The sequence below is a fragment of the Pyrgilauda ruficollis genome, unplaced genomic scaffold, assembly GCF_017590135.1.
Source record: "Pyrgilauda ruficollis isolate IOZ18807 unplaced genomic scaffold, ASM1759013v1 scaffold360, whole genome shotgun sequence".
Taxonomy (NCBI): Eukaryota; Metazoa; Chordata; class Aves; order Passeriformes; family Passeridae; genus Pyrgilauda; species Pyrgilauda ruficollis.
In genome coordinates, this window is record NW_024525046.1 from 78,005 (window position 1) to 88,807 (window position 10,803).

At 47.2% G+C, this 10,803-nt stretch overlaps 1 long non-coding RNA gene across 1 annotated transcript; it reads right to left on the bottom strand.

Moving 5' to 3' along the window:
• Window positions 1-1,984: 1,984 nt before the first annotated feature.
• On the bottom strand, window positions 1,985-6,939 carry LOC121357998. Its single transcript, XR_005955818.1, has 2 exons — window positions 6,501-6,939; window positions 1,985-5,868 (listed from the first exon to the last, which is right to left on the bottom strand). It is a non-coding gene; the product is annotated as an uncharacterized LOC121357998 (long non-coding RNA).
• Between the last annotated feature and the right edge of the window lie 3,864 nt (window positions 6,940-10,803).

Here is a 10,803-nt window from a genome sequence, read left to right on the forward strand (position 1 = left end):
TAAAATGTGTTCCTGAATCCGAGTCTATCTTGTTAACCATTCCATACCTGGGAATAATTTCTTCCAAAAGGATTTTACACACCACATTAGCTGTAGCTGTAACAGTTGGGACAGCTTCTACCCAATGAGTTAAATGATCTATTAATACAAATAAAAAATTTCCATCTCTGCACTTGGGGAAGTTCAGTAAAGTCCACTTGGATGCTTTGAAATGGTTGCAGGGCTAACTCACGACCTCCTGGTGTTGTTCTTCTCATAACCTTTTTATTTACCTTTTGGCAAGTTATACATCTCTCAGTTACTTGCTTTGCTAATCCAAAGATCCCAATGCACCTGTCCTAGGGTGACATTATGATGCTGAATTGTATCCCCATTCATCTGTTTCACCCAGAAATAAGTTTTGTGCCTTTAAAACTAGATCTGAAAGTGAAGGGGGGGAGAAGGAAAAGCGGTGGATTTTTTTTGCAGTTGTATTCAAAAACAAAGCGATATGAGCTTCAGCTCTCTCAGTGTGTGTTGCCTGCAGCACAGACAGAGAGCAGGAGAGAACTCCCCTTTGCTTTCAGTTAGTTTTTTATCTAGCTGAGGCAGAGAAGTTCCCTGGACTGTGGCTTTTTCTTTTCCTGGAACTGTTCAAACCTGCTCTGGACTGAAAACCCAGAAAAACACCAGGAGCTCACACCTGTGGCACACTGGGGCCCAGGATGTGGCATTTTGCAGCACAGGAAGGACTGATAAGAGACTGAGCGAACGGAGCTCCACCCCACAAAAAAGACTCTTTCTGAATTTACCATTTCTTCAGAACAACGAGAAGTTCCTTTGTTTAATATTATTCATTTTTCCTATGTTTGGGAGTACTTTGCTTGTTAAATAAACAGGTTTTTTCCACTTCTCTCTAAAGAGATTTTTCTCCCGAACAGGTGGGGATAAAGGCCACTGAATTTTGCCCTTTAGGCAACATCCCTTAGGAAGTTCCCTTCCAAATTTGTCCCAAACCAGGACAAATACTTTTTGGCACCCAGCACGTGGCTTGAGAAAGTGGAAAAAACCTGTACTAATTGCATTTTGGTTGTACTTACTCTGTCTTGGAATAAAGCAGTCAGTAGCCATGCTGCTTACATTTATACTGTTTCTCTGGGTTGAGTTCTTCATGTTTCTCTGGCTCCTAGGCTTTTTTGAGGTTTTAATACCTTTCTGGTCCCTATGCTTCTTTTCTTATCCGGAGATAGTTCCAGTATTGTCCCTAACACATAGCTTTTACAAAAGAGGGGCAGAGATTAGAATAGCTATTTTCCTGGGCATGGTGATGATTTACAGGGAGTTTACAAAGATACTAAGGCTTGTTTAAAATATGTATAGTTTATGGTTTCTTCGTCCTACCCTGTGTCCTAGTTCCAGTATCATTTTTTGGGGGGTTATTAGTAATTGCACCCAGTTTGTTAGAGGAATCTGTTATGTCACTTTTTGAAAATTTTCAATTTCCCCTGAATGTTAGAGACCACTTTCCTGGTATTTTATCTGGTAAGCTTCCTCTATATAGTCTGCAGCTTGTCTAGAATGAGGGCTAGTATGTCCAGAAGAGCTGATGAGACCCCTGACCCAGGAGTAGACCAAAGTGTGGGAAATCCTGAGTGGTGTGGGGAATGAGAGGATATGGGCTGAACCCTGAAGGAATTTTCTGGCCCTCTAGCCAGTCTTTCCACATAGACAAATACAGAACCCAGCTGAGGTGGGGAAATAGCAGAAAAAGAAGTGAAAAGATGATTCGAATGAGAAAAAGCTCATTGCAATAAGCTGGGCCTTGGCATACGCTCATCATATGCTGCAGATAAAAGCAGGGGGGCAGGGAGAAAAATCAGCAGCTACCCCAGTCACTCAGGCTGCAGCTAAACCAGACAGTGAGCCCAAGCCAGCAACTAAACCAGACAGTGAGCCTAAGCCACTGATGATGGCGATTGATGAAAGAGATGGGGCATCTCTTGGGTCGTATGCAAGAAGAAGCCGTTTATTCTTTGTGAAGCAGGGTTTATATAGTTTTACAACATCAGCTAAAATTTTCCACTACTAAACAATAACTACATCACTCATGTCTCAACTATGTTGCTTAACCACAGTTCTGCAGGTGCAGTTCTACCTGGCTACTCTAAAAGAAAGTATAACATTCCTTTTCACTTCCCCCCATCTTGGTTTGAAAAGACAGGTGTTTGTTAAGGAAGGCAGGAGACTGTCTTGAAATTGAAAATGTAAACTTCCTCTCTCTGAATTATTATAATTTTGAAATTAAGAGGCTCTCAGGTAAAGATATGGGAATAGGAATAACAGTTCTTTACTAGGAAAATTAAAAATACAAATGCAATAGTAAAAACAAACAAAAAAACCCCACTGACAGAGCCAGAATACAACCTGACACCCTGTTAGTCAAGGTGTTGGTAGCAGTCTGATTAAATGGTGGCTGCAGTCCTCCTGGAGTGACAGGTGTGGTTTTGTTGAAGTAGTGATCTTGTAGAAGGGTGTAGTTTTCTTCTGAAGGTCTAGTGGTGTAGATGGGCCTGGTCTTCCTCTGGGAATCCAGTGAAGAAGAAAAGCTGCTCCTCTGAGAGTCTAGTGGGAAAAGGCTGGCTCTGGTGTTCTAAATCTCAGATTATATCTAGGTAGGAATGTTTGGCTCCTCCCCCTGGGCAGAGCATCTCACAATGGGACGATATAATTTTGTCAGTCATGCAGTGAGATTCAATGGCTTATTAATAGAAGATATTTCCCGGAGGGGGGATTGGTTGTGGAAGAGATAAAGAAAACTGTCCAATTAACAGAAGAAAACTGCCCCACCTCTAACAGATGGCAAATAGAATACACATCCCCACTTCCAACCTAAGACACCCTCACACTCCTATTCATTGATGCCATGGTTTCCATCCCACCAAGGTTAGCACATCTATGTCAGTTTCAGCCCTGCTCTCTAGCTGAAACCCCACATCTCCCCCTTTGTTTTCTGCCAGTAAAATCTTCTTCATGGACTTATCAATTAGTCTCTGAACACACTGCAAAACACATGGCAAGCAAATTGCTATAAGCAGCAACATAGCTAAAACATAAATCCCTGTCATAACTGAATTCTTAAGGCAGCCAGTAAGCCCCCATTTCCCAAGTATGCATCCAAGCCAATTGCTATAATCTACAACCCTTAATTTAGTGACACTGTCTCTAAGGGCTTGTATGCTGGCGTTGTGAAAAATGTGTATTTTATGATTGGCTTTTCGCAAGTATTAAAATGAATATTGTATGTGTTATGTTAGAAAGTTATGCTGTATTAATTTTCTTAAGTATTAAATTCACTATTAAATATAGTTTTAGGTTATAACATAATGTTAAAATAGAAACTATGCTATGTAAGATATTTGGTTAAGAAAGGACTTGCACCAGATAGACGCCACAGGACACCTAAATCTTTCAGAGAAAGGGAATTTATTGCTCCCTTATCAGCAGAAAACTAACTTCTTCCCACCTTGCTCAGACAGGAAGACGGCATGAGGATTAAGAGGAAGAAATTGACAGTGACCAGACAGAATCCTGTGTTTGAATGGAATTTATGCATCATGTATGAGACGTATGAATATGCAACAGGCAATTGTTTTTAAGAGTTAATCCTCTGTTAACCGGGGTCCTTTTTCGGGCTCGTGTTGCCCAGAAAAAGGTACCCGGACGTCCGTATCTCTTTGTTTTTATTGTCTCATATTGTCCTAATCTCAATTGTTCAAACTTTATTATTCTGATTATATTACTACTATTAAACTTTTAAAATTTCAAAAACAAGTGATTGGCGTTTTTCACAGCGTGAATAGAATGAGAGCCATCAGATAAATTCATGCAGCATAAGCCTTCAAAGTCTTCACAACTGTGTCCATGTGCTAAAAGCAAAAAATCTATTGCAGTTCTATTCTGCAGCATAGCATGTCACACTATCAACATCTGTTAATAGGCCTGTTAAAGGAGAGCTAGCAGCCTTAGTTTGTTTCGCAGGCCAACAGCCAAGGTTATTCAGGGTTTTTAAGGCATGTGCTGTGCCAATAGATGGGATAATTGAGGCAAATACTTGTGGTCCAATGTTCCAAGACTCAATGCTATCATCGCAATATTGGCCATATGTGTGGGTGCCACACTTTGTTCATACTAGCCTATGAAAGAATGTTAAATTTTCTTGTAAAGAGTGAAACATGGTCAGTTGCCCAAAAGTACAAGGACTTCCTAAAGCCCTTCCTGGTGTTCCTTCCCAAACTCTGTTTCCACATATCAAAAATATGTTGTCTAGTAATCCAAGGGCCACTTCTCTTACAACAATTTGCCATGGCAATGTGTGATTACACCAGGCCAAAGCATTGGTATAAATGTCTGTACCTGAAATATCAAAGGCAGGACCTATGTTTTCTCTGTTAACTTGATACTAGCTCCCACGGGTATAGTTTAAAAAGAAACACACAAAAGTCTGCACAGATCCAAAAATATCTATACCAAACGCTTCTTGCCCCTCCCCCCAGACCCAGCGGCCCATGTCGGCGGCTGGGAAGGAGAAACTTTTTCAGGAATTTGAATCCCCATGATGGATTTGGGGTCCCCACTTGCCCAGGACAAGCAAGTGTCGTCTGCTCCCTGCTGCACCGTTCTCCCCCGTTATACAAATGAGTGTTGCCCAGCCCTCTGATCAGCGGTACCATCCCCATCCCCTCGGGGCTTGGGACCAGAGGTAGCAACTCCGGAAACGACCTCACCCTCGCCACTGGTGCGTGCAGGGGGAACCATGCATCCCAAACCCTAGAGAGAACCCCCCGAGCAAGCCAGAGTCGGCCCGCGAAAAATGTCTTGCCCCAGAAAAGCACTGAGCTTCAGAGTTGTCAGCTGGGAGGCACCTGCTGTGAGCAAACGAGCCACGCCTCCCCAGGGAGACAGGCTGACACCCCCTGCTGCTGTCCCAGCTCACCCCCGCAGAAGCAGCCTCGGGACAGCCCGAAAAGATCGGGGGGGAGTCCGGCCCGGCCGCAGGTGCCACGGCAGCTGCCGCCGGAGGCGGCGGGGGCAGCGGGAGCGCGCAAAGAAGCACTGCTGCTGTCTCTCTCGGTTCCGGGCGGGGCGGGTCCGGCGCGGGCTCCGTCGCTGCGGGAGGGGGTGGGGGTGGGGCTGTTCATGGGCTCTGCAGCAGCCGCCGTCGGAGGCGGGGCCGCGGATGGCGCGCGGGGTGATTCTGCCGGCTGGTCGCCGTCCTCAGCCTCTTCTGGAACCGAAACCGGGTCGGCAGGAGGCAGTGGGGGTGGCTCCGCTGGCTGGTCGCTGTTCTCAGCATCACAGCAGGCATGCTGAACCAGAGCCGGGCCGGTAGGAGGCAGTGGGGGTGGGTCGGAATCGTCCACAGCTTCAACATTTCCCACCGCGGCGGCGGGCGGGGCCTCCGCGGTCTCAGCCATCACTGGCTGTGCTGGAAGTGTCGCCCCGGGCGGGGCCGGCACCTCCCGTGGGGTAGGTGGGGGCGAGGCCGGCGCCGCCGAAGCTGCGGGTGTCTCTCAGCCCCAGGAGGGGTGGAGGAGGAGGCGGTGGTCCCTCTTCCACTGGCTCCGCTGCCGGGACTTCTGGTGTGCCATTCAGCGCGGGGCCAGCCGAGCTCTCCAACGCGATGCGGGCGGCCGCACCCCTTGTCAGGGGCGGGGCCGGTGGAGTCTCCGCGGCTGCCGGAGCGTCTTCGGGCCAGCACTCAGCGGCGGAGGCACGTCCCTCCCCAAGGTCAGGCTGCCGTTGCTCGCAGCTGCCACTGTTGATCGCGTTTCCTGGCAACCTGAGCGAAGCAGTGAGAGACGGTGCTGCTGATGTCGGCTCCTGCGCATGCTCCAGAGAGTTAGAAAAAAAAAAAATCTTCTCAGCCGGCATCTTGGGCAAAGCCTCTCCCCCGCTCTCTGCGCGGGGTGCAAGCCGGCGGCGGGGACTGTCCTTGAAGAGACTTCTGTCCCGCCGGCTGTGGCGGGGGGACCTGGTGGCCCCCCGCACGGGGGGAGACCCACGGAGCCAGAAATGGTCCCCAAACGAATGTGGTCGCCTCTCAAAAATGTGAAAAGCAGCTCCCAAGTGGGCAGCTGGCGATGGACCTTCCCAGTCCATTCGAAATGCCTCCTAAGATAAACACCCAGGGCATTCCACGCGCGGGGGTCCCAGGAGGAATGCATGCCCATTGGGAACCCATGGCGTCTGGCCCAGGCAAAAAACTCATAAAGTTATTGCTGGGGCAGAAGAACTCCATAGTCACGGAGCATGAGCTCCCAGATTTCCAAAGTGAATTTCTCTTCCCATGAAAATTGAGTGCTGATGTCTACAGACATCTCTTCCCAAAGTCAAAGCCCACCCAATTGGGCAGTGCCTGCCAGAAGAGCTTCCCCCAGCCCCTGCCTTTAAGGCTTGGGGGCCAAACACGGCCAGAAAAGACCGGGTCTCCTCTCTAGGAAGACTCAGGAAAGGGATAATACCTTTCTCTCTGGGGAAAGCAGGTGGCAGCGTCCAGGCTCGGGGTCCCGCGGGGTCCTAGAGGCTCTTCCCATCTGTCCCACGACGATCTCTGGACACGCTTCTGGGATTTTTTCTCGGCAGATTCTTTCTGTGCTCAGCCATGCTACGAACTCTGCCCAAATTCAGAGTCTTGGTTCTCCAGTCCAGGCCACAGTCACTTGTCCAGGTTCACCACTTATTACTAATCAAGGGCGACTCCGTGTGAGAGGGAGAGAAAATTATGCATCTGACTCCATCATCAGAAGGCTAAATAATTACTTTATTATTCTATACTATATACATTGCATCTAAACTGAATCTGCCTTGCACTCACCCTTGCTCACAACTGCACAGAACTGCACTAATCTCCTGACTCTCTTGTGACTGTCCCGTGACAGTCCGACACACACACACTTCTTGGCCCTGATCTTTTGGAGCCAAACAAACATTCTGGGGCATATCCCATGACATAAAAATTGCTAGAGAAGAAAGTGCACAGTCTGGAAACTACAGAGTTTTCCAGCACAATCTCAGGATGTTTAGTATCCTCAGACACCCACAGAAGAAACACGAACTTCTAGTGTCATGGAAACCTGTGGAAGATCAGACAGCTACAGAAGCTGAGCTGGGTAGTGCCGCTGACCTCTTGGCCCTGGTACAGTGGAAGCTGTGGGAGAGATAAACTCAAGGCAAGAACAGAAGTGAAGACATCATGACTGGTCACTCTGACCACTCTGAGGAGAGAATGTAACAAGGATGTTGCTAACGCAAAAGAATGTAACAAGGACCTGAGAACTGAAAAGATTGCGTTACTACGGGAACAGGGGCAAAGGCGTCCCAGTGAGAAATTTTGCATGGAACTATGGAAATATGTGTGAGTTGTGTAATAAACTGGTGTCGGGGTCCGCTGTTATGTGTCTCTGCCCCGACACGGGGAAAGGTGGTTCTGAGCGGCCGCGATCGGGAAGGATGAGTCTGGACTCTCAGATTCTCGGTCTTCAGTCTTGTTTATTATCTCTTATCTACAAAGTTTTCTCTCTGTCCAGCCGAGGTCCGCTCAGCAGGACAGTCAAGTGCACTCTCCCTCGCCCACAGGGCGGCTGTGTCTTTTATAGTAAAAATTACGTGTAACATATTTACCTTTATTTCCCAATACTATTCACCCTTATAGACAAGTGTACCTTCACCATGAACCAATCCCCAAGTGCCAACATCACCACAGAAAATGGAAGACATGAAGAAGAAAGAAGAACACAGGACCACGCCCTGAATCCTCCATCTTGCCTTCATGACCCCCCTGTACCTATTTTTCTAAAATTTATATTTCCCTCCATAAATGTATCATTCACACCCAAGAAGCTCTCATTTCCTCCTTCACAGGTTCTTCTCCTTTTGATGGATCAAAATCCAACCACCAAACCCTTTTGGCTGCATTCCAGGGTTTCCGAGCCCCCCAGGGGCTCCCCTGGTGCCTCTGCACATCCACAGTGATGTGTTGAGATCCCACAATCAACTATAAATTCTAATGCTTCTCCATGGGGGCCTACTTTTAAAGTTATCAAGGGCTCTAGATGGTATTTATCCCCCAGGAAATAGAGCCCCAGACATCCCTAGTCTAATTCTTCTGAATGTACCTCTTGGAATACTTTCAGGTCCTTGTTCCAGCAAGGTCAATCTCTCTTATAGCATTCCTCTTCTCTGCAATAAAAACAGACATTTCTAGTTTGCTCCTGAGACCTTGATCGTACAGGGGTCCTGTTTCCTCCCCTTTCCTTATCTCTGGAATCCGAATATCTGGGAATAGTACCTGGGGGCTGCGGATTCCTCGAGGGGTTACTTTCTCACATGGTGGCTACCATAATTTTAGCTTTTGCCTTGGCTTTTTCTTCATCCCTCCGTACATAAACTTTTTGGGCTTCTTTCAATAATTTGTTTAACCCCTTATCTTGCCATTCCTCAATGTTTTCCAACTTTTTCCTAATATCTGGCCTGGCATGGGTGGCAAAGTTAACCCTTAACAGGGCTTGTCCTGCTATACTATTGTGGTCTGTCCTGAAGTACTGCCACATGTTTTGCCAGAGCCTCTCTAGGCATTCAGTTGGACTTTCTTCCTTTCCTTGCTGCCCATCAAAAGCTTTGCTAACATTTTGCCCTCAGGGTTCTGCCTCTTTTATCCCTTTCATTATTGGATTACGATAATCAGTCATATTGCCTCATCCTGCTGCATCATTGTGACTCCAATTAGGAGATGCTATTGGCATTTTCTGGTCCCTTTGTGGGCCTTGTTGATTTTCTCTTTCCCAAATTCTCATTCTGGTAGCCTTAATCAGCTGCCTCTCCTCTTGGGAAAATATAATGCCCATTATTGACTGCATTTCTTCCCAAGTAAAAATGTTGGGGCCTAAACATTGGTCTAATTGTTAAGCTAAACCTATGGGATCTTCTAATAATCCTTTATTTTCCCTTTTAAAATTTCTGACTTCTGAAGAGGTCAAAGGAGCATTCAGAAATCCTATCCCCCCTTGAGCCCCTCCCATAGGCACTTCCCTTAAAGGAAATAAGCCAACTTCTTGATCTCTTTCTAAATCAGACCAGCCTTTCTGTTCCTCAACTATCATGACCTTAAGAAAGACCTGTTTCCCTTGCTGTGGGGTGGTGTCAGGGGAAGACTTATTGAGCAGTCCTCAAGTTTTTACTGAACTTCCCCTCATAGTTGGATGATCCCATAGGGGTGGGGGAAAAGATAGAGGAATATTTGGGAAATGCAGATTATACATGGAAGGATTGGGGTTTTCTTTTCGGGATTTTATTTGGGTCATCAGAGAAATGAATGATTTTGCAGAAAGCTCGGCAGCTGTGGGAGGATGAACATCCACAGGCAGCAGGGGGTGCGGGACCTAATGTACCTACAGTGGATGATGCCATCCCACAGGCTGACCTCCAGTGGGACCCAAATAACCAGGCCAGTCTGTCTCACCTCCGCAATTACTGTGCTTATCTGATTAGGGCAATTAAATCAGCCGGTCCCAGAACTAACAACATAGCTAAGGCTATGTTGTTAGAAGAAACATGAAAGCCCTTCTCATCGGGTGGAAAGGATTAGGGATGCTCTGCAAAAGCATGGGGGAATGGATCCTGAGGGGCCAGCCTTTGACACATTGCTGAAGGTACAATTTATTACTAAGGCCTGACCTGATATAAGGAAAGGAGTACAGAAAGATGAAGAGTGGCAAAATAAGCCTCTGGAGGAATTGGTTAGAAAAACACAACAGATATATGTAAGAAGAGATGAGGAAAAGGTTAAAGCTAAGGCAAAGATGATGGCAGAATTTTTGCAGCCCCAAAGAAATAAACCACAGGGTCCAAGGGGTCCCCCATAACAGAGGGGACAGGGTCGGCCACAAGGAAGTGGCAGAGGCATTCCCTCCCCAGCAGGGGAGAGCCAACCCAAACAGCGGTTAGGGCGAAACCAATGTACTATCTGCCGGGCAGAAGGGCATTGGAAAAGGGAGTGTCCACAGAGACAGCTGGACCCTCAGGAGGAGGAAGTCCGGAAGATAATGGAAATGGATTGTTAGGGGTGTCAGGGGCTCCCATTATATCAAGGACCCATCACTCTGGAGCCCTTGATAACTTTTAAGGTGGGTCTACATCCCTTTATTTGAATAAAGTCAAAAAGGACTCCTCTGTCTCCTTTTTGGACATAAACCTCTGGTGTTTGTGGATTAATTTTCCTAACAACTGGGAGCTCGTCCGGGATCTTTCCACCATCCAGGGAGGTGGGCAGTGAGCGGAGCTGGAAGTGCACCACGCCCACTTAGGGTGATCAGCTCCCCTTGGTGGCGGCCAGCTCTGAGTGATTGATTGGGTTCCTGAGACTGTCCAGGAGACAGACGAGTGGAAGACCAGGGGGGTCCGTGAAGAGTTCACAGGGAAGGACCACTGAAAATCTCACCAGTGAGTAAAATGGGATCTTCAGGGAGCAAACCTGGGAGGGCACCCATGGAGAGTAGCACAGGTAAAACAAGGCACTCATGGAGGTTTGCAACGGTAAAGCCAGGAAGGGGTCCCAGCAAAAGGGATGACGATCCCATAATACCTACGGAGAGTCCCTTGGGGAGAATGCTGAGGTTTTAGAACAGATTATACATTCACCCAGAGATAACTATGGAGATCATGGTAAAATATTGTTATTTTGTGTGGCCAGAGTAGGAGTTGCTAAGGGGGCATATATGGCCACCTTATGGAACAGGTAGAATTCATTTGTGTCGAATTTTGTGGAGG